We start from the raw sequence: 25,611 nt of genomic DNA on the forward strand, positions 1-25,611 counted from the left end.
CATAAGACATTTGTTGTTTGTTGGATCTTACTCTGCCCATATAACAACAAAGATTCTATTTCAACTGATAATAAAAAAATCAATTAAAATCTGAGTTCTTAGTTCAGTCACCTCTCATCTTTTTGCCCTGTCTCAGTCTCGCAATGGATACAACCAAGATAAATCTATTGGCGGATTCTACATTGGGGGAACCTGGATTGTTGAAGGTTGACACCATACTGTCCACTTGATAGGTGCACTGTCCATAAATATTTGTTCACTCCACCACCAATGTGAGGTTACAGCAGTGTCTACCATGTATAAGATCTCTGCTGTTTGTGATGTATATAAATGAGATGGATGAAAACGTAGATATGTGGAATAGTAAGTTTGCAGATGATACAGATACTGTGTATTGTGCAAAAACTGGCAAAAAATACAGTGAGATATCGATCAGTTACAGATATGAGCAGAGAAACAGCAGATGGAGTTCAACTAGGTCAAGTGTGAAGTGATGTACTTTGCGAGATCAAATGTAAGGAGAGAATACATTGGAGTGGCAAGACACTTCACAGAGGTATTTTAGGCTCCAGGTTTACAGCCCCTGAAGGTGGGTACACAGGTTGATAGGATGATAAAGAAGAAATATAGTGTGCTTGTCTTAATTGGTCAAGGAACTGAGTTCAAATTGGGAAGTTATGATTCAGATTTCTAAACCTCTAGTTAGGCTCAATCTGGAGTATTGCATTCAGTTTGTGTCTCCAGTAATGCATGTATCTATTTATTTTAGTGCAATGAGTCCCCTTAACACCATGTGGCAGGGGGATAGGAACCAGTATGATAGAGCTGAGGAAGAGCCAGCAGGTTTACAAGTATATGATGGATGTAACACAAATATAAAGAAGGACAATCCAATGACTGGGTACAAATGCAGACAGAGCGAAGAGTTGTACCACAGAGGCAAAATTCAAAAGGATGAAGAATGCGGGACTGAACGTGCTGCATTTAAATGCACACAGTTTTTCTGAATAAGGTAGACTAACTTGTGGCACCATTAGAGATTGGTCAGTATGACGTTGTGGGCATCACTGAATCGTGGCTGAAAGAAGGTCATAGTTGGGAGTTTAACATCAAAGGATGGAAAGTACAGGCAAGAAGGCAATGGGGGTGGTGTGGCTCTGTTGGTAAGAGATGGAGTCATAGCTTTAGAAAGAGGTGACATAGGGTCAGAAAATGTTGAATCTTTGTGGGTGGAGTTAAGAAATTGCAAAGGTAAAAATATCATTATGGGAATCACATATAGCCCTCCAAACAGTGACCAAGATGTGGGATTAAGATTGCAAAGGGAGCTGGAAAAGGAATATCATAAGGGTAATGACACAATTGTAATGGGCAACTTTAATATGCAAGGGGATTGGGAAAATCAGGTTGGTGTTGGATCGCAAGAGAGAGAATTTGTTGAATGCCTATGAGATGGCTTTTTAGAGCAGTTTGTGCTTGAGCCTACTTGGGGAAAGGATATCTTAGACTGGGTGTTGTGTAATAGCCCACATCTTATTAGAGAGCATAATATAAAGGAACCCTTAGGAAGCAGTGATCATAATATAATTGAATTCATACTGCAATTTGAAAGGGAGAAGCATAAGTCAGATGTATCAGTATCACATTGGAGTAAAGGGAAATACAGAGGCTTGAGAGAAGAGCTTGTCCAGGTGGATTGGAGGAGGATACTGGCAGGGATGATGACAGAGCAGAGATGGCTGAAGTGTCTGGAAATTGTACACAAGGCGCAGGATAGATATGTCTACAGAGGAAGAAGTTCTCAAGTGTCAGGGGTAGGTAACCGTGGCTGAAAAAGGAAGTTACGGACTGTATAAAAGCCAAAGCAAGGGCATATAAGGTAGCAAAAGTGAATGGGAAGTTGGATGATTGGGAAGCTTTTAAAATCCAACAAAAGGTGACTAAAAATATAAGAATGGAAGAGATAAAATATAAGGGCAGACTAGCTAATATTATAAAGCAGGATAGCAGAAGATTTTTCAGTTATGTAAAGAGTAAGAGGGAGATGAGAGTTGATACTGGACCACTGGAAAATGATACTAGTGAGGTAGTAATGGGGGACAAAGAAATGGCACATGAACTTAATGGATACTTTGCACCTGTCTTCACTGTGGAAGACACTAGCAGTGTGCCAGAGGTCCATGAGCCTCAGGGAGCAGGAGTGAGTGCCATTGCTACTACTAAGGAAAAAGTGCAAGGCAAGCTCAAAATTCTTAAAGTGGATAAATCACCTGGGCCAGATGAACTACATCGCAGAGTTCTGAGAGCAGTTGCTGAAGAGATAACAGATGCATTGGCCATGATCTTTCAAGAATCACTTGATTCAAGCATGGTTCCAATGGACTAGAAGATTGTAAATGTAAACTCTTTAAGAAGAGAGTAAGATGAAAGAAAGGAAATTATAGTCCAGTTAGTCTAACCACAGTGGTTGGGGAAAGTGTGGAGTCTATTATTAAAGATAAGGTTTCGAGGTACTTGGAGACTAACGATAAAATAAATCAAAGTCAGCATGTTTTCCTTTAGGAAATCTGGCCAGACAAATCTGTTAGAGTTCTTCAAGGAAGTAACAAGCAGGGTGGACAATGGAGAGGCAGTGGATGTCATTTACTTGGATTTTCAGAAGGTATTTGATAAGGTGCCACACATGAGGCTGCTCAACAAGATAAAATTCTATGGTGTTACAGGAAAGACATTGGCAAGGATAGAAGAATGGCTGACAGGCAGGAGGCAGTACGTGGGAATAAAAGGGGCCTTCTCTGGTTGGTTGCTGGTGACTAGAGGTGTTCCTCAGTTGTCAGAACTGGGGCTGCTGCTTTTCATATTTTTTGTCAATGATTTAGATTATGATATTAATAGTGTTATGGCAAAATTTGTGAATTTTGGTGGTGAATTTTGAAGAAGATAGGTGGAGGGGTGGTTAGTGTTGAGGAAGCAATGTGATTGCAGCAGGACTTAAACAAATTGGAAGAATGGGGAAAAAGTGGCAGATGGAATAACAGTGTTAGGAAATGCATTTTGGTAAAAGGAACAATAGTGCAGACTATTATCCAAATGGGGAGAAGATTCAAACATCAGAGGTGCAGAGGGACTTGGGAGTCTTTGTGCAAGACTCCCAGAAGGTTAATTTACAGGTTGAGTCTGTGGTAAAGAAGGCAAATGCAATGTTGGCATTTATTTCAAGGGGAATACATTATAAAAGTGAGGAGATAATACTGAGCCTTTATAAGATACTAGTCAGGCTGCAATTGGAGTATTGTCAAAAGTTTTGGGCCCCATATCTCAGAAGGGATGTGTTGTCATTGGAGAGAGTCCTGAGGAGGTTCACGAGGATGATTCTGGGAATAAAGGGATTAGCATATTTGGAGCACGTGGCAGCTTTGGACCTGTACTCATTGGAATTTAGAAGAATGCATGGGGATCTCATTGAAAACTAACGAATGTTGAAAGAACTAGATAGGGTGGATATGGGGAGGATGTTTGCTCTGGTGGTGGTAGCAACCTTTTAGAATAGAGGTAAGGAGGAATTTTTTTTAGCCAGGGAGTAGTAAATTTGTGGAATGCTCTGCCACAGACTGCTGTGGAAGCCAAGTCCGTGGGTACATTTAAGGTGGAAGTTGATCGTTTCCTGATCAGTCAAGGCATCAAAGGATATGCATTTGAATAGACACATCAGATTGGTCTTGAGTACAAACCTGAATGTCAGTGAATATTGCTGACGACACTGACAGTTACTGGAAGATTATGGGACAAAACAGTGAGAGGAAAGAGTTAAACAGTATGATGTAGGCCGTCATGGGCGCTAACAAAGGGACGCCTGAATAACTGCATGGTACATGGTGAAAGACGCACAACTAGCAAAGTTAAAGTGAAAACAACATGGTGATGGCCTTAGACAGGAAAGATGACAAAGGTGGTAGTACTGATGATGGCTGGGAGTTGTATATCAAGAGGGTTTAACTGTATTGTAGCACGAGCAATGTGAATGAGAAAAAGAAAGCCTCTATGCTTCTTAGCTTAATGGGTGTTATAATGTACAGTCTCTTATGCAACTTAGTAACTGCTGAAAAGCCAGCAAGCAAGAGGTTCGACGAATTTGTTACAACTTTACAAAATCACTTGAGCCTTAGTCTGCTGGTAATAGCTGAGTGATTTGTATTTTACAAAAGGAACCCATCAAAGGGTGAAAGCATTACATTACACAACTGCACATAAATTCCCAGTAATGTGACTTTGGAGATGGACTTTCTGATGCATTGAGGTATAGGCTTGTATGTGGCATACATAGTCAAAACAGTCAACAGATGCTACTGTTAGAAAGAGACCTAAGGTTAGAACAGTCATTGACCATTGCAATATCATTAAGAGACTGCGCAAAAGGATACAGCAGAACTACAGAAAAAGAGATCAGACTGTGAAATGCACAAAATATCCCTGAATACAGCAAAAAAGCTAAAAATGTTATTGATGTGGCAAGTTCTCCCATAAGGCAAATTACTGTTAGTTCAAAGAAAAAGTTTGCAGAGAGTGTCACAGACAAGGTCACATACAGTGAGTTTGTAAGCCAGAGAAAAAGCACAACCAAAGAGAAAAAAACACACCAGGTGAGAAATTTCAATCACAAAGCTAAACAAATTCATAAAGTGACAGACAATATAGATTCCGACAAAGGTAAGCTGTCATGCCTAGAACTACATATTATTACTGAAGTAGATCACAAAATCAAATGTATCACAATAGATGTGAATGGTGTAAAACTGAAAATGGAGCTGAATACAGGGTCAGTTTTGTTTATAATTTTAGAGGCTGACCAGAACAGATTTTTTTCGAGGCTATCATTAGAGAAGACCTCAGTGATGCTAAAGACCTAAGGTGAAAAACTGTTTCCCAAAGGCAAACTGAATGTCTATGTGATGTAGGAAAGCCAAACACAGCAGTTAGAGCTGTATGTATTGAAAAGTGGAGAGCCAGCACTTCTCAGACACGAATGGTTGAGAAAAATCCAACTAAACTGGCACAAGTTCAAAGCTCTTAATGTGTTATACAGACAACAGCAGGCCAAGTGGTAGCACTAACCAGAGACTGGCACAGCTGCTTAATGCTTTTGAGAAGGCGTTTGTGAAGGGTATTGGTGAATTCAAAGGAATGAAGGCCAGAATTGAACTGGATGAAACAGCAACACCAAGATTCCATAAAGTGAGTCTGGTGCCTTACACAGTAAAGTGGGCGCTGAAGTTCAGAGCTCGGAGGCATCTGGAATCCTCTCCAAGATGGGGTGGAGCGATTGCGCCACACCTATTGTCCTGGTGATCAAGAAAGGGAAAATATATGTGAGGATTTCAAGCTGAGCATCAGCCCGGTCTTGCATACTGTGCAGTATTCCCTTCCATGAATGGAAGACATTTGTGCATCTTTGACAGGCAGGAAGAGCTTTTCAATGATTGACTTGTCACAAGCCTATCTGCAAATGGAGACTGAGGAGTCGAGCAGGACATTCCTCACTATCAACACTCACAAGGGTCTGTTCCAGTATAATTGTTTTTGCTGTCGCATTAGCTCCAGCAATTTGGCAAAGAGCTCCAAGATATCCCAGGAACACAATGTTACTTTGATGACATCATCATGACTGGCAAAAGTGATGAAGAGCACCCCCAGAACCTTGGTAAAATGCTTACCAGGCTGAGTGCGCAAAGAATGAAATACAGGTTTTTCAAGAATGAAATCTCATATTCTGGACTTGTCATTAACAACCATAGCTTACATAAAGTGCAAGAGAAGATTGAAGCAGCACTACAGGCATTCAGACCTGCAAATGTGACATAACTCAGGTCATACTTAGGCCTTGTAAACTACTGCAATTGGATTCTCCCAAACAGTGCCACAGGTCTGCATCCATTGAACGCACTGTTACAGACAGAAGCAAAGAGGAAATGGTCAGAAAGATGTGAAAGAGCATTCAAGGAAACCAAGAGACCGATAACATCAGATGAACTGCTCACCCATTATGACCCATCCCTGCCCATCAGGCTGACATGTGATGCATTCCCTTATGGTATGGGAGTTTTTTAGTCACACACTATGAAAGATGGATCTGAATGTCCGATTGCATTTGCTTGAAGATCACTGACAAGCACAGAACATGACTACACAAAGGCTGACTGAGAGACACTTAGTCTAGCATGGGCAATAAAGAAGTTCCACCACCACCTCTATGGACAAAAGTTTACACTGGTGACAGATCAGCAGCCCTTCTGTCCATTTTCAATTGCAGCAAGAGAATCCCAGTGATGACTGATACTCAGTTACAACATTGGGCCCATTCTTATGACAGAGAGTTCAAGGGTACCAAACAACACAGTAACTCTGACAGATTGTCATGTCATCCATTGTTGGTCAATGAAGAAGAAAAGTTGTCATACTGTGACCCAACAGAAGTGTTCCACACCACATTAGTGGACCAGTTTCTGGTATCAAATTCAGAAATGCAAAGGGAAATAAGGAATGATCCAACATTGTCAAAACACTATCATGCAAGGATGGCCAGCTCATGATAACCCTATGTTTCCAGAGTCGTCAGTGAGATGATTCTAACTATGGATATGTCAAAGAACGTTGATGTGTGGATCTGATGTTGTGGTTCCCTCTAAGCTGCACATCAGAGTGTTAGAGAATCTGCATGAAGGACACCTGGGTATAGTCAAGATGAAGAGTCTTGCCCGGAACTACAGCTGGTAGCCAGGAATAGTTAAACAAATTGAAGACTTGGCCAAAAGCTGTTTGGGATGCCAAAAAGTTCAAAATGCAAACCCACAGGTACCATTACACCCATGGGAATGGCCATTGTCACCATGGCAAACAGCACCTATTGACTTTGCTGGGCCATTCATGGACTCCATGTTTCTGATTGCTGAGGATGCTCATTTGAATTGGCTGGAGATCATGTCAATGAAGTTATTCACCTCAGAAAAGACTGTTCCTGCTCTGTGGACAATATTCACAAGAAACAGCTTACCAGAACAAATTGTGAGTTGTGACAATCCACAATACACATCAGAAGAAGTCTGACTGTTCATGAAGAAAAATGGCATCAAACATTTCAAGTCAGCTCTTCACCACCCAGCAACAAATGGGTGAAATAAAAGGTTTATCCAAACATTCAGGAAGTTCATTAAAGTAATTATCAAAGTGGACATTTCTCTATAGCACAAGGTGAACAACTTTCTTTTTGTGTATCAGAACTCTGTTCATGTAATGACAAATCAAACACCTGCAATGCTATTTATGAGCTGGATTTAGAGATCTCGCATAGACCTCCTGAAACCAAATCGGTGGGGGTGGGGGTGGGAGGCAGAATAAGTAGTTCAACCAGTTATTAAGTGAATCAGCAAGGAGCATTGAGTTTGGACAGGAATCCTTGTGCATGATTACTGTGAAGACAAGTGGACACCTAGTAGGATGACTACAAGATCTGGACCACTGATGTGCACGTGGATGTTGGAGACCAGACTTGGAAATGCCATATGGACCGGATACAGGATGCTCAACCGAATACACCTGACTCAATTGCATCCAATGAGACGAGCACATTACAGTCACCGGACTTAGCTCTCAGTGATGATGTCACTGACAGCAACATGACATTAGTAACAAAGAACATAGAAGCAAAGAAAACCTACAACACAATACAGGCCCTGTGGCCCACAATGCTGTGCCAAACATGTACATACTTTAGAGATTACCTCAAGTTACACATAACCCTCTATTTTTCTAAGCTGCATGTCCCTATCCAGGAGCCTCTTAAAAGACCTTATTGCATCTGCCTCCACCACTGTCGCTGGCAGCCTATTCCACACATTTACCACTCTCTGCATAGAAAACTTACCCTGATATCTCCTCTGTACCTACTTCCAAGCACCTTATATCTGTGCCTTCTTGAATTAGCCATTTCAGCCCTGGGAAAAAGCCTCTGACTATCCACACGATCAATGCCTCTCATCATCTTATATGCCTCTGTTAGGTCACCTCTCACTCTCCGCCGCTCCAAGGAGAAAAGGCCGAGTTCACTCAACCTATTCTCATAAGGCATGCTCCACAATCCAGGCAACATCCTTGTAAATCTCCTCTGCATCCTTTCTATGATTTCCACATCCTTCCTGTAGTGAGGCGAGCAGAACTGAGCACAGTACTCCAAAGGGGGTCTGACCAGGGTCCTATATAGCTGCAACATTACCGCTCGGCTTCTAAATTCAATTCCATGATTGATGAAGGCCAATACACCGTACACCATCTTGACCACAGAGTCAACCTGCGCAGCTGCTTTGAGCATTCTATGATCTCGGATCCCAAGATCCCTCTGATCCTCCACACTGCCAAGAGTCTTACCATTAATACTGTATTCTGCCATCAAATTTGACCTACCAAAATGAACCACTTCACACTTACCTGGTTTGAACTGCATCTTCCACTTCTCAGCACAGTTTTGCATTTTGTCAATGTCCTGCTGTAACCTCTGACAGCCCTCCACACCATCCACAACACCACCAACCTTTGTGTCATCAGAAAACTTACTAACTCATTCCTTCACTTCCTCATCCAGGTCATTTATAAAAATCACGAAGAGTAAGGGTCCCAGATCAAATCCCTGAGGGACACCACTGATCACCAACCTCCATACAGAATATGACCCGTCCACAACCACTTTTTGCCTTCTGTGGACAAGCCAGTTCTGCATCCACAAAGCAATGTCCCCTTGGATCCCATGCCTCCTTACTTTCTCAATAAGCCTTGCATGGGGTACCTTATCAAATGCCTTACTGAAATCCATATACACTAAGTCTACTGCTCTTCCTTCATCAATGTGTTTAGTCACATCCCCAAAAAATTCAATCAGGCTCATAAGGCAGCACCTGCCCTTGACAAAGCCATGCTGACTATTCCTAATCATATTATACCTCTCCAAATGTTCATAAATCCTGCCTCTCAGGTTCTTCTCCATCAATTTACCAACCACTGAGGTAAGACTCACTGGTCTATAATTTCCTGGGCTATCTCTACTCCTTTTCTTGAATAAGGGAACAACATCTGAAACACTCCAATCCTCCAGAACATCTCCCATTCCCATTGATGATTCAAAGAACATTGCCAGAGACTCAGTAATCTCCTCCCTAGCTTCCCACAGTAGGCTGGGATATATCTTGTCTGGTACCAGTGACTTATCCAACTTGATGCTTTCCAAAAGCTCCAGCACATCCTCTTTTTTAATGTCTATATGTTGAAGCTTTTCAGTCCACTGCAAGTGATCCCTACAATTGCCAAGGGCCTTTTCCATAATGAATACTGAAGCAAAGTACCGTAGATTTCGCACTATAGAGCGCACCTGATTAAAAGCCGCTGACTCTAATTTTAGAAAGAAAATCAATTTTGTACTTGTACAGGCCGCACCGGATTTTCGGCCGCAGGTGTCCCATGTTGTAATATGAGATATTTACACAGAAAGATATTACACGTGAGGATCTTTTTAACTTTTAATTAAATCCATATGGTAACATAAACAAATACATATTGCAAATGCTTTTTTTCGAACCGTGCCTGTAACACGGCTACTTTTAAATATACATACGTATCGGTAACACAAATTACGTTGCGTATACTTTTTTACTGACCAACATTCCAATATCTCCTAACGACTGGTAAAAAATATATATACTGCAGCCTACCAGGAAAAGTTATTGATCGCCTTTAACTTAAAAGCAGCGTTCACTCAGATCCAATGCCACTTGCCCCCCACCTTCCCGTTTATCGCAAACCGGTATTTCCCACAAGACGCGGCGAAACCGGGTGTGACGTCATAGCATCCCGGGATGTAGTACAGAAAACAAATATAGTTAAAACACTTCTAACTTAGAAATTACTAACAAATGAATTACTAAGCGAAAATATTATAAACTAAATAACTGCCATAAAGGCAGCACAATGCTTTTCTTCGAGTGTTTTCCATGTTGATGAGGGTGAGTACAAATGACTGATTTACAATAATTTAATTGTGAAAGTGCGCTTGATTTATCGTACAATTTCATTGGACCTCTGTGAACTACTCATCAATTTTATTGGTCTACTGTTACGAGGCAAAATGTTTTTGGCGGTATGAAAAAAAATCATGCATTAGCCGCACCGTAGTAAAGGCCGCAGTGTTCAAAGCTGTTCAAAATGTGGGAAAAAAGTAGCGGCTTATAATCCGACATCTACAGTATTCATTAAGTACCTCCGCTACTTCCTCCAATTCCATACACACTTTTCCACTGTCACACTTGATTGGTTTTATTCTCTCATGTCTTATCCTCTTGCTCTTCATATGCTTGTAGAATGCCTTGGGGTTTCCTTTAATCCTGCTCACCAAGGCCTTCTCATGGCCCCTTCTGGCTCTCCTAATTTCATTCTTGAACTCCTTCCAGCTAGCATTATAATCTTCTAGATCTCTTTCTTACTTAGTTTTTTGAACCTTTCGTAAGCCTTTCTTTTCTCCTTGACTAGATTTTCAATATCCTTTATATGCCACTCTACCCACCCCCACCCTTCTCCTGTCTCATTGGAACGTACCTATGCATAATGCCATGCAAATATCCCCTGAACATTTACAACATTTCTGCCCTATATCTTTTCCCAATTTATGCTTCCAAGTTCCTGCCTGATAGCTTCATGTTTCCCCTTACTCCAATTAAACACTTTCCTAACTTGTCTGTCCCTATCCCTCTCCAATGCTATGGTAAAGGCAATAGAATTGTAATCACTATCTCCAAGATGTTCTCCCACTGAGAGATCTGACACCTGACCAGGTTAATTTCCCAATACTCTCCTCTTGTAGGCTTATCTATATACTGTGTCAGACCCCTTCCTGAGCACACCTAACAAACTCCATCTGATCAAAACCCTTTGCTCTAGGGAGATGCCAATCAATATTGGGGAAATTAAAATCTATCACGACAACTTTGTTATTACTGCACTGTTCCAGAATCTGTCTCCCTGTCAGCTCTTCGATGTCCCTGCTACTATTGAGTGTCTATAAAAAACACCCAGCAGAGTTATTGACCCCCTTCCGTTTCTAACTTCCACCCACAGAGCCCACAGAGACTCAGTAGACAATCCCTCCATGACTTTCTCCTTTTCTGCAGTGTGACACTATCCCTGATCAGCAGTGCCACACCCCCACTTCTTTTGTCTCTCTCCCTGTCCTTTCTGATAAATCTAAAGCCTGGCACTCGAAGTAGCCATTCCTGCCCCTGAGCCATCCAAGTCTCTGTAATGACCAGAACATCATAGCTCCAAATACTGATCCACGCTCTAAACTCTGTTCATGATACTCCTTGCATTAAAGTAGACACATCTCAAAACATCAATCTGAGTGCATCCCTTCTCCATCATCTGCCTATCCTCCTTCTCATTCTGCCTTTGAGCTTTCTCTATTTGTGAGCCAACAGCCCCTTCCTCCATCTCTTCAGTTCAGTTCCCATCCCCACAGCAATTCTTGTTTAAACTCTCCCCAATAGCCTTAGCAAACCTCCCTACCAGGATATTGATCCCCCTCGGATTCAAGTGCAACCTGTCCTCTTTATACAGGTCACACCTGCCCCAAAAGAGGTCCTAATGATCCAGAAATCTGAATCCCTACCTCCTGCTCCAATCCCTCAGCCACACATTTATCCTCCACCTCACTGTATTCCGGTAATCACAGTCACATGGCACAAGCAATAATCCTGAGATTACTACCTTTGAGGTCCTGCTTCTCAATTTTCTTCCTAACTCCCTGTAGTCTGTTTTCAGGAGTTCTTCACTTTTCCTATTTAGATCATTGAAACCAATATGTACCATGACCTCTGGCTGTTCACCGTCCCACTTCAGGATATCGTGGATGTGATCAGAAACATCCCAGACCCTGGCACTTGGGAGGCAAACTACCATCCGCGTTTCTTTCCTGCATCCACAGGATCACCTGTCTGTCACCCTAACTATAGAGTCCCCTATTACTGCTGCCATCCTCTTCCTTTCCCCTACCCTTCTGAGCTACAGGGCCAGATTCTGTGCCAGAGGAACGGCCACTGTTGCATCTCCCAGGTAGGCCGTCCCCACCAACTGTACTCAAACAGGAGTACTTATTGGTAAAGGGGACAGCCACTGGGGTACTTGATTGCATCTGACTCTCCTGACTGTTACCCACTTATCTCAAGGTCCCGATCTGACTACTTGCCTATAGCTCCTCTCTGTCACCTCCTCACTTACCCTGACCAGACAAAGGTCATTGAGCTGCATCTCCAGTTCCCTAAACCTGTCCCTAAGGAACTGCAGCTCGACACATCTGGTGTAGATGTGGCTGTCCAGGAAGCTGGGAGTCTCCCAGATATCCCAAATCTCACACCCACTACAGAACACCGGACTCGCAGACATACTTCCTGTTCCTATTCTTCACAAGTAACTTACCTCGCCTTGACCTGTTATCAGGTCAACCTGAATTTTACCAATTCAGCCACAGTTGATGACAGTAACCACGAGCTTTGAGGTATAAAGCTCAGTTTGTAGATTTGAGCATGGAAATCCAATGGTTAAAATGTTAAATCATGCCAAAGAATTAGATCAGCTCTTCTAAGGTCAGGGTACCATATATTCTTCAGGGGCTCCAACATTTCTGTGATCATTCTGAGATATTAATTAAATCATTTCACTTGGTGTTTCATTTTCCCAGCGGAACTCAACTTATTGTCATTTTAACTCTCCAGAGCAATTCTTCAGAATTCCTACTCTTAATCTATGCGTCCCCAATACTCAGTCCTGTCCATTGGTTAACATGTGGTACTGTACCTGAGGACAATTTCTATTTTAATGTTAATCCCTAGGTACAAATTTCCTGCCTTTCATAGCAAACCTTTTATTCACTTTCTCTCTCAGCGGGCCAATTCATAGAACTTTAACTAGCAGGTTTCTTTTTCACAATGACCAGGCATTCTGGTGTAGTGGGATATTTTGCATTGCTGTCACAGCAATACATTTGTCTGGGAAACATGCCAATCAATGAATTTATTTAAAGTATTTGATGAGCTGGATACATAGATCATGCTCATTCTCATATTCCACCCATTTTTTCGCAATCTGTGTCCCTTGCAGAGAGTGGTTTCTTTAAAGTTAGGCTATAGAAATCATCAGAAGAAAGTGAAGACAGTGTCCTACTCAAAGATCACTCCTGCCTTCAATCGGTAGACCATAAGATATACAAACAGAATTAGGCAATTTAGCCCTTTGATTCACTAGCATCAGTTCATCCTGGCTGATCCATTTACCCTCTCAGCCCCAGTCTCCTGCCCCATATTAGTTGATGCTCTGACTAATAAAGACTTGGCTTCCACCACTGCCTGTGGCAAAGAATTCCATAGATTCACCACAATCTGACTAAGGAAATTCCTCCAGGTGACTTATCAAGCTTCAGACCTTTCAGTTTCCCAAGAAACTTCTCCCTAGTAATGACAACTTCACACCTTTCTTCCCCCCAATACTGTTGAATTTCTGGAATACTGCTAGTGTCTTCCACAGTGAAGATTGTTACAAAATACTTATTTAGTTTGTCCTCCATTTCTTTGTTCCCCATTACTACCTCCCCAGCATCATTTTCCAGCAGTCCGATATCCACTCTCACCTCTCTTTTATTAACTGAAGAAATATTATTGGTGAATATATAGATACAGTATACATTGCAAGCCAAGTTATTGCCAGCTTTTCAAGGATTAAGGAGCAACTTTATTCGCCATATATATTTACATGTATTAGGTATTTGCTGCCGTATGCTGTCACAACATGCAACACAAAACAGCATTCAAATATTATAAACACAAGAGATTCTGCAATAATATCTTTAATATTATTGGTGAGCGTACTTTCATATTCCATCTTTTCCTTCTTTGTGACTTTTTTAGTTGCTTTCTGTTGATTTTTAAAAGCTTTCCAATCCTCCAACTTCTCACTAATTTTTGTTCTATTATATGCCCTCTCGTTGGCTTTTATGTTGGCTTTAGCTTCTCTTGTCAGCCACATTTCTGTTATCCTGCTGTTGGAATACTTCTTCTCCTTTGGAAAGAATATATCCCAGAAATTCCAGCCATTGCTGCTGTTCCAGCGTTCTTCTCTCGTGCCTCTGTACCTCGCTTTACTCACAAATTGCATGGTGAATTCTTTCACTGTATGATCACTGACCTCTAAGTATTCTTTTACCTTCAGCTCTCCAATCAATTCCAGTTCAATGCACAACACCCAATCCTGAATAGCCAATTTCCTACTGGGCTCAGACATGAACTGCTGTAAAAAGCCATCTTATAGGCTTTCTAGAAATTCCCCCTATTGGGATCCAGCACCAGCCTAATTTTCCTAATCTACCTGCATATTGAAATCCCCCATGTCTATTTTAACATTTCCCTTCTGCCATGCATTTTCTAACTCCTGTTTTAATTTGTAAACTACATCTTTACTATTTTTTCCAGGTCTGTATATAACTCCCATTAGGATCTTCATACTCTTCAACATCTTCCAGCCCTGTGTCACCTCTTTCTAATGGTTTGATTTATTTTTTTTACCAACACAACTACCGCACCCTCTCTGCCTTCCTGCCCAACCTTTTAGTACAATGTATATCCTTGAACGTTAAGCTCCAAACTATAATCATCATTCAGCTATGATTCAGTGATGCCCATAACATCATACATGTCAATCTGTAGCTGCTTCTAGTTCATCTACCTTTGTATCATATACTGCGCACATTCAAATATAACACCTTCAGTCCTGTATTCACACTTTTTGATTTTTTCTGCCTTTTACCTTGCAGATTATCCAGTTGGCTGCAATTTTGCCCTAACATTGGGCTCTCCCTGCTAGCAGTCTCATTATACATGGCCTCTTTTTTTTAAACCAACTACCTTCACCTTAGTACCATCGCTCTGGTTCCCATCCTTCTCCAAATTAGTTTAAATCCTCCCAAATAGCTCTAGCAAAACTGACCACAAGGGGATTAATTCTTCATTGGTTCAGGTGAATCTCATTTCTTTTTTACAAGCCATACCTCCCCTAGAAGAGATCCCAATGATCTATAAATCTGAACCCCTGCCCCCTGCACCAGTTTCTCAGCCACACATTCATCTACCAAATCATCCTGTTCTTAACCACACTGGTGCATGGTATTGACAGTAAACCAAAGACTACTACCCTGAAGGTCCTGTTTTTCAGCTTTCAGCCTAGTTCCCCGAAGTCTCTCTTCAGGACCTCCTTCCCTTTCCTGCTTATGTCATTTGTGCCAATATGTACCAAGACTTCTGGCTGCTCTCCCTCCCCTTTTACAATGCCATGAACCCAATTTCAGACTTTCCTGAACTTTCTTCTTAATCAATCACTAACCTATTTTCTTTCTCAAATATAGATACAGTAGACATTGCAAGCCAAGTTATTGCCAGCTTTTCAAGGATTAAGGAGCAACTTTATTCGCCATGTATATTTACATGTATTAGGTATTTGCTGCCATATGCTGTCACAACATGCAACACAAAACAGCATTCAAATATTATAAACACAAGAGATTCTGCAATTGCTGGAAATCCAGAGTAACTCTGTTGAAGGGACTCCGTAGGTACCTATCTCAGCAGGTGCCGCATGTATGGGAAGGAATGAATGGTCAGTATTTCAACATTCAATAATTATAAAGAATAAAGAATGAGAAGTTGCAGATAGGGAATACATTGTGCAAAAATACATAAATACCAGCATGCATTTACAATGTAAACAGCATTATAAAAAGTGGTTAAATTGTTTACAGTGGAGTGAATAATATACTCGATAAAGGCAGGGGAGTGGGGAATTAATTAGCATAGTTAATCAGCTGCCTGGGGGAAGGCACTCTTAAGATGGCATGAAGGTTTTGTTCTAACAGCCCTAGAGAGCTGCTTTTGGAAAAGGCAGCTTGCAGAGTGTGTGATGTTTGTATGATATGTCCTGCCCTCTTTTTTTGTCTGGACATATAAAAATCCTGCGGTGATAGTAGACTGCAGCCAGTAACCTTTTCTACTGTCCTGGCAGTTCACTTGTATTGTGAGATGACACTACATCAAATCAGACAATAATGGCTGATGTGAGAATGCTCTCTATGATGACAGTGTAGAACTGCACTAGTATGCTCTGGAGAAGATGGAATTTTACCAACTGCCACATGTAAAGCTTTGCTTTAGTTGATGCCTTCGTATTATAGATTTTAAAACATGGAGGTCTCATAAGTATGTGACATCAGAAACAGAGAATTCTGTCTAGTCTAGAGCAAATGTCTTGTAGAGCTCTGCAGGATATCTCAACACAAGCAAACCTGTGAATATATCTATTCTCAGTGCAATTCAATGGCATACAGAGAGAAAGAAAAGAACTACTGATCGTAAACATTAGAATTGTGAAGTGGCAGATTGTTGCAGAATCAGTGGCAGCTCTCCAGTAGGTATTGATTCAATCCTCTCTTTGCCTGAGTGCAGGCAAGTTGTACTGGCTTAATGCTAGCAGTCCATGTAGCAATTAACCTGCAGGGCGTGGACTGTTAACACTTGGGCAAAGCCCGGTAATCTTCTGAATGAACTACAATCCTCCAGTTCAAGTTTGTCAGTTCTATTGGTCTGTGCAAGTTTAGCTGTCATAAGTTTAGCATTTTAGTAATCCATTGTGATTGGATTCACAAAATGAGGGATTCGGGTCAAGGTGACACGAACACAGGGTGCCATCAGCTTCAATATTTTCCATCGTTTTTTGTTCCTGTGCTGGTATCTAGATCTGCTAAATGAATCTCATTGAATCGGATGGAGTGGTACCTGTTTGGTTGATTCTTGCTTTTCAACACCCAGGCATTCCAATCAATGGGTGTCATGTTGTCTACAGGACCACAGACGATGATATAAAACTGAAGACACATGGCATTTCAGAATAGGTAGAAATAGAATGATCCATGCATATCCTGCTGGTGGCAATGGATGTCCACCATATTGTCATCTTCCCTTTGGGAAAGTCTCAAGCCAGGGATTCCTTCAGGACTGCTTTTTTAAGTTCACTGGCAACAGGATAATATTTAATTATAGTTGTTAGCACACTGCAAATCTTGGTGTCCTGGATATGTTTTTCATTTAACGAAAGGACCCTCAGTCGGAGACTGATACGGAAACGTGTGTATGGCTTGGGTCTTTTATTTGCAAAGGGTCAGTGTGCTAAACTAACTACACATTTACACATGGAGAAAATCATTTCCATCTTTATATCAACTTGCACGTTCCCAAAAGATAAAAAAGAAAGCACTATACTGTTGAATTTTTTTTCAACCAGCAACCAATCTGTAGAGTGCAATTCTTACAAGTGACTCTGGAATATAAAGGGAATCCGCTTCATGTGATATCGTCTGAGGCATCAAAGCCGACCATAATGAACAGTATGGTTTTTCTTCAAATAGGATATTACAAGTTGCTTTAATGTATCCAATAAAAGGTGAAAAGTCCAACTGCGCAACTCTACCTCAGTATTATACCGAATAGATTATGTGCTCAGATCTTGATGTGAGGTTGAAAACTGGACCCAAAGGCAAAATACTGTTAATGCTGAACATTGAAATAAAAAATAGGTCAGGCAGGTTCTGTGAAGAGAGAAAAAAATGCAGGAAAGTTTCAGCTTATTGGAAGTTCTGAAGAAAGGTGAGTGACCTGAAACAATAACTTGCTCTTTTGGAAGAATCAAACCTTTTGACTTTTGTGTTGAATGTATGATCACTGAGACACAAGGCATTTCATATACCATTGTGTTTGATGCTCCAACAGGAATGAGTGCAGTGTCCTAAAATATGAATTAACTAAAGGGAAAGAAATTGCAGTAAAAAGTTACTCATTACATCAACTGAATAAAACTCACTAAATGTGCGATGCAGGCCTGCAAAGTACTTTAAAATGTGATACCAATGCACAGACTGAGCAAACAGAGCTGATTTTTTAACCATCTAATTTGTTACTTTGAATGAATTTTTAATGACTAATATCTTTCAAAGCTTTAACTTGAATGTACTATTAGTTGGCAGACGTTTGATCAAATCAGGATCAGAATCAGAACCAGAATCAGGTTTGATATAACTGGCATATGTTGTGAAATTTGTTGTCTTTGCTGCTGCAGTCCAGTGCAATGCATAATAATAGATAAAAATCTGTGAATTACAGTAAGTATTAAATTAAGTAAGTACTGCAAGACTAGAAATAATAAAATAATGAGGTACTGTTCATGGGTTCAATGTCCATTCAGAAATCAGATGGCAGAGGGAAAGAAGCTTTTCCTGATTGTTGAGTGTGTGCCCTCAAGCTCCTGTTCCACCTCCCTGATGGTAGCAGTATTTTACTAGGGTTTCTTATTGATGGATACCACCTTTCTGAGGTGTCACATTTGCACATGATATCACTGTCACTTTTTATTTGTAATTCTTTTTAATTGTTCAAGCTATTTGTTGCTGCTTTACTTGATTTTTTTTTCTCTGTATTTTTGCATTAATTCTAAGTCTAAAATATGTAGGTCAATTGCATGCTGACAGAGACAAGAGTCTCTCTGGGATGCCAGAAACTCATTGTGAAGTGTTAATGAAAAGAAACATTGTGAAGATATTGCTGGTTGTCAGCATTGATGTAACATGTATTAGCAAGAAAAAGGCAGGTTATGCCTTGGATATGGACCATGCTGCTGAGTTGCTAACCATCCGACAAGTTAACCCTTAATTGGATTAGTCAAAATGGGAAAGGGAGATAAAACAAAAAATAGTTTAAGTGGGTTTTATTGAGATTCTTAAATGAGATAAAGGCCTTGAAAGAATTTATGAAGGGCAGCACAGTGACAATCGTGAAAATAGTTAATAAGAAAGAATTAAGAAGTAGAAGGTGGAAGCAGGATTAATCCTTTTACAGCTGCTTTGCCATTCAATAAAAGTATGGCTGATCTTTTACCTTAGCACCTGTTTCCAGCACTAACTCTACTGTATGCCTCTTGATTTCATTAAGATCCAAAAATCTATCTCTGTCCTGAATATGCTCAGTGACTGATTTTCTTTATTAGCCAATAAACCTTTACAAGTTACTTGCTTAAAAAATATGAAGATTCAGCACCCTCAGAATCAGAATCAGGTTTAATATCACTGGCAATGAGACCATAAGACCATAAGATATAAGAACGGAAATAGACTATTTGGCCCATCAAGTCTGCTCCGCCATTCAATCATGGCTGATCCTTTTTTCCCCTCCTCAGCCTCACTCCCCAGCCTTCTCCCTGTAATTTTTGATGGAATGTCCAATCAAGAACCTATCAAGCTTTGCCTTGCGTATACCCAACAACCCGGCCTCCACAGCTGCCTGTGGTAACAAATTGCACAAATTCACCACCCTCTGGCTAAAGAAGTTTCTCCACATCTCTGATTTAAATGGTTGCTCCTCTATGCTGAGGCTGTGCCCTCTTGTCCTAGACTCCTCTACCCTATGAGAAATATCTAATAAACATTAATAATAAATAAATAAATAATAAATAAAAATAAATAACAAATAAATATAATAATAAATAAATAAAATAATAAATAAAAATAATAAATTGGCTAATAAAGAAAACCAGTCACTGAGCATATTCAGGACAGAGATAGATTTTTGGATCTTAATGGAATCATGAGTCCTGATGAAGGGTCTCGGCCCAAAATGTTGACAGTGCTTCTCCTATAGATGCCGCCTGGCCTGCTGCGTTCCACCAGCATTTTGTGTCTGTGTCTTTACTATTGCTTTTGCTGCACGCTTGAGTGCTCGATGCTTTTTTTTTGTCGATGGGGGGAGGGAAGATCATGCTTGTTGCCGCTTACACGCGGGAGGAAGGGGAGCTGGGGGGGTACTTTGGGGTTCTAACATTTAACTGTCGTTCATTCTTTGGGGTACTCCTCTGTTTTTGTGGAATGTTGTGAAGAAAAAAGCATTTCAGGATGAATATTGTATACATCTCTCTGACATTAAATGTACCTTTGAAACCTTTGATTCTCTGTCTAATTCCTTCTGCAGCCTACCTGTTTCCTCACTCCATCAATCTTCATATCACCTGCAAGCTTAGAAAAAAGCCATCTGTTCCATCATCTAAATTGTTGATATACAGCATAAGCAATGATCCAGCACCAACCCCTATGGAACACCACTAGTCCTGCACAGCCAACCAGACAAAGATCCTTTTATTTCCTTTCACTTCCTCCTACCAATCAGCCAATGCTCTAACCATGCAAGTAACTTTCCTGTAATACCATGGGTAACTCTTAACTTGGAAGCAGCCTCATGTGTGGCACCTTGTCAAAGGCCTTCTGAATGTCCAAATATACCACTTGTAAACTCCTCAAAGAATTCCAACAGGTTTCTCAGGTAAGGTTTTCCCTTAAGGAAACCATGCCAACTTTGTCCTGTGTCACCAGGTATTCCATAACCTCATCCTTAACAATTGACATCAACATCTTCCCAACCACTGAGGTCAGGCTAACTGGTCTATAATTTCCTTTCTCTACCTTCCTCCTTTCTTAAAGAGTGGAGTGACATTTGCAAATTTCCAGTCTTCTGTCACCATATCAGAGTCCAATAATTTTTTGAAAGATCATTACTGATGTTTCTACAACCTCTACTGCTAACTTTTTCAGAACCATAGGGTGCAGTTCAATGGCCCGGGTGACTTATGTATCCTTCGATCTTTCAGCTTTTTGAACACTTTCTCTCTAGTAATAGTAACTGCACTCACTTCTGTTCCTTCAACATTTGGCATACTGCTAGTGTCGTCCACAGTGAAGACTGATGCAAAATACTCATTCAGTTCATCTGCCATCTCCTTGGCCCCCATTATTATTTCTCTGGCCTCATTTTCTAGTAGTCTTATATCCACTCTCGACTCTTATTTTTTTTACGTAGAACCATAGAACATTACAGCACAGAATCAGACCTTTTGGCCCTTCTTGTCTGTGCTGAACCATTTTTCTGCCTGCTCTCACTGACCTGCACCTAGACCATATCCTTCCATACACCTCTCATCCATGTACCTTTCCAAGTTTTTCTTAAATGTTAAAAGTGGGCCCGCATTTACCACTTCATCTGGCAGCTCATTCCACACTCCCACCACTCTCTGTGTGAAGAAGCCCCCCCAATGTTCCCTTTAAACTTTTCCCCCTTCACCCTTAACCCATGTACTCTGTTTTCCTTCTCCCCTAGTCTCAGTGGAAAAAGCCTGCTTGCATTCACTCTATCTATACCCATCATAATTTTATATACCTCTAACAAATCTCCCCTCATTCTTCTACGCTCCGGGAATAAAGTTTTGAAATAACTTTTACTATCCACTTTGATTTGTTTACAAACTTGCTTTTGTTTTTCATCTTTTCCATCCTAATAGTTGCTCTGTTTTGTTTATTTACTCTCTGCAGGTTTTTAAAAGCTTCCAATCCTCTATCTTCATGCTAATTTTTGCTTTGTTGTATGCCCTCTCTTTTGCCTTTACATTAGCTTTGACTTCCCTTGTCAGCCACGGTTGTACTATTTTGCCATTTCAGTATTCATTCTTTTTGGAATACATCTATCCTGCACCTTCCTCATTTATCCCAGATTCCCATGTCATTGGTGCTCTGCTGTCATCCCTGCCAGCTGCTCCTTCTGATTTACTTTGGCCAACTCCCCTTTCGTACAACTGTAATTGCCCTTACTCCATTGAAATACTTCTACATAAGACTTTACTTTCTCCCAATCAAATTTCAAGTTGAACTCAATCATATTGTGATCACTGGTTTCTAAGGGTTCTTTTACCTTAAGCTCCCTAATCGCTTTTGGTTCATTACATAACACCCAATCCAGTATAGCTAATCCCCTAGTAGTCTTAACGACTAACTATTCTAAAAAGCCACTGTTATGGATTCAGCAACAATAAGTATATGAGTGAGGCAGGGGTTTTTATAACAAATAGCACGTTTATTAAACACTGAAAAACAAACCCCCGAAAGTAAACAAACCACTCATGTAACCGGAAATCAGCTGCTGTGCGGCAGCTTAAACAGTTCTTAAAGCAATGAAGCTTAAACAGTTCTTAAAGCGTTGTTGCAAAAGTTCAATATGCTTACAGTCCATTTAAGGGAGAGACTTTTGAAGATGATTTAAATTCCCTTTCACGTCGTGTTGCTTCGATTCCCAGTCGAACTACTTTTCCCACGGAGAATTTACGAAGATGGAAAATGAAATGGCTTAAAGGCACTGACCTTTCCTTTACCACACTGTACTCAATCCTTTCTGCTATTCACAGGGATTAACACGAGCACAGTCAACGAATTCCTTCCGAATGAGGATCAAACAAGGTCGAACCTGTTTCACCGTCGAAATCGACTTTCCTCGATCTTTTAACTCCCGAACTCCGATCTTCACTCTCCACTGATTCTCAACTAGCAGTATTATAAAGAAACTGCTGGCAATGACCTTTTAAACTTTAGGCATTAAATAAAACTCCATCTTTCAACTAAACTGCGTCATAACATTAAATCACGCAGCGGCATGAAGTCAACATGGCAAATCCAGCCACGAACTGCTCCTCCTCACAGGGAGGGGTCCTCCTTTTATACCCTGTAAAAAAAACCTGTCACATGACCTCTATTGGCGGGAAAATGACGTCAGTCCACCATCACAAGACCATTACCTCAAGTCCAGTATAGCTTCAACACCTGTCACGTGACAAGTATATCACTTTCATGTGTCACGGGTACGTAACACCACATTGCATGCATTCAACAAACTCACTCTTTTGAGATCCATTACCAACCTAAATTTCCCAAATGACCTGCATTTCGAAATCTCCCGATGATCATAACATTGCCTTTTTGACATGCCTTTTCTCTTTCCCGTTGTAAGCTGTGGTCCACGTTCCAGCTACTGTTGGGAGGCCTGTATGTAACAGCCATCATGATCCTTTTACCCTTGCAGTTTCTTGACTCAACCCACAAGGATTCAACATCCTCTGATCCTATGTCACAGCTCTCTAGTGATATGATGTCATTTTTTACCAGCAGAGCCATGCTGCCACTCAGCCAAACTTTCTATCCCTCTGATACTACGTGTAACCTTGAACATTCAGCTCCCAACTACAGAAACAATTCAGTGATAGCCACAACATCATAACTGGCAAACTGTATTAGTGCAACAAGATCAACTATCTTATTTCTTATACTCTGTGCATTGAGATATAACACTTTGAGTACTGTATTTGCTATCATTTTTGATTCTGCATCTCCAATGCACTGATACTCACCCAGGTGTCTGCCAAAGTAGTTCAAACTCTCCCCAACAGCTCTAACAAAGCTACCAGCGAGAATATTGGTCCCCCTTTGGTTCAGATGCACCCATCACTTTTGTACAGGTCATAACTCCCCAGAAGATTTCCCAATGATCCAAGAACATGAATCCCTGCCCCCTGCATCAGACTGTCAGCCATGCATTAATCTGCCAAATCAGGCTGTTTCTACCCTCATTGACATGTGGCACAGGCAAGAATCCCAAATTTACTACCTGGAAGTAGTAAATTCCAGCTTTCTGCCTACCTCTCTAAATTCTATTTTCAGTTGTGAAATATGTTATGAAATTTGCTGTTATTGCAGCAGCAGTACAAAGCCATACATAATAGTAGGAGAAAAAAACTGAATTACAGCAAGTATATATGTTAAATAGTTAAATAAGTAATGCAAAAAAAGTTCTTAAGTAGTGTTCATGTTTTCAATGTCCCGTTCTGAAATTGGATGGCAGAGAACAAGAAGCTGATCCTGAATCATTGAATGTATGCCTTCAGGCTTCTGTACCTCCTCCCTGATGGTAGCAATGGGAACCAGGCATGACCTAGGTAATGGAGATCCTTAAATACGGACATCGCTTTTCTGAGGCATCCTTCCTTGAAGATGTCCTGGATACTACGGAGGCTAGTGCCCATGATGGAGCTGAATAAGTTTAGAATTCTCTGCAGTTTATTTTTATCCGGTGTAGTAGCATCTATCCCCACCCACCCCCAGACCAGATGGCGAGACAGCCAGCTAGAATGCTCACCACGGTACAACTGCAGAAATTTGCAAGTGTCTTTGGGGACATAGCAAATCTCCTCAAACGCGTAATGAAGTATTGCTGCTGTTCTGCTGTTTTTGTAGCTGCATCGATCTGTTGGGTCCATCATAAACCCTCAGAGATATTGACACCCAGGAACTTGAAATTGCTCACTCTTTCCACTTCTGGCATATGATCCATGATATTCCAGTAAGATGGCAGTGTGTGTAAATGCAGCGGCCTCTTTGGGACCAACCAAATAAGCTTATTCTTTGTAAAATTTCTTTATTATGATCCAAAGGAAATTCTACTCCATGAACTTCAGGAACTGTTGGACTACTCCATTAGTGAGTCGCTCATTTATTGGAGTAGCTGGACTGGTGATGGCGGCAAAGTCGGCCTCAGGTGTTGAAGGAATTGGCTGAGTTTAGGCTAACTGGCCTCTAATTTCCTTTCTTTTGCCTTCCTCCCTTATGAAGAGTGAAGGAACTTTTGCAATCTTCCTGTACTTTGAGACCATTCCAGAATCAAATGATTCTTGAAAGATAACCAATGCATCTGCTATCTCTTCAGCAAAATCTTTCAGAAATCTGGGGTGTAATCCATCTGGTACAGGTCACTTAACCACCTGACGACCTTTGAGTTTTCTTAGCACTTTTTCCATTTGTAATAACAATGAAACTCACTCCTGCTTCCTGACACACATGGACCTCAGGCGCACTGCTAGTGTCTTCCACAGTGAAGACTAATGCAAAGTACCCATTAAGTTCATCTGCCATTTCTTTGTTCCCCATTACTACCGCACCTGAATCATTTTCCAGTGATCCAATATCAACTCCCACCTCCCTTTTACTCTTTATATAACTGAAAAATCTTTTATATCCTGCTTTATACTATTGGCTAGTTTGCCTTCATATTTCATCTTTTCCCTTCATATAGCTTTTTTACTTGCCTTTTGTTAGATTTTAAAAATTTCCCAATCATCCAACTTCTCATACACTTTTGTTACCTTATATGCATATTCTTTGGTTGTTATGCAGTCCTTAACTTCTCTTGTCAGCCACAGTTTCCTACCCTTGCCATTTGAGGACTTCTTCTTCTGAGTGACAGATCTATCCTGCACCTAGTGAACTATTCCCATAAACTTCAGCCACCTCTGCTCTGCTGTCATCCCTGCTAGAATCCCCTCCAATCCATCTGGGAAAACTCCTCTCTCAAGTCTCTGTAATTCCTTTTATTCTGTTATGATACTGATACATGTGACTTATCCTTCTCCCTCTCAATTGCAGCATCTTTTCAATGATATTATGATCACTGCCTCCTAAGGATTCCTTTACATTAAGCTCCCTAATAAGGTCTGGGTTATTACACAATATCCAATCTAAGAATAGCCTTTCTCCAATTAGGCTCAAGAACAAGTTGCTCTAAAAAGCCATCT

The sequence above is a fragment of the Hemitrygon akajei genome, chromosome 20, assembly GCF_048418815.1.
Source record: "Hemitrygon akajei chromosome 20, sHemAka1.3, whole genome shotgun sequence".
NCBI lineage: Eukaryota > Metazoa > Chordata > Chondrichthyes > Myliobatiformes > Dasyatidae > Hemitrygon > Hemitrygon akajei.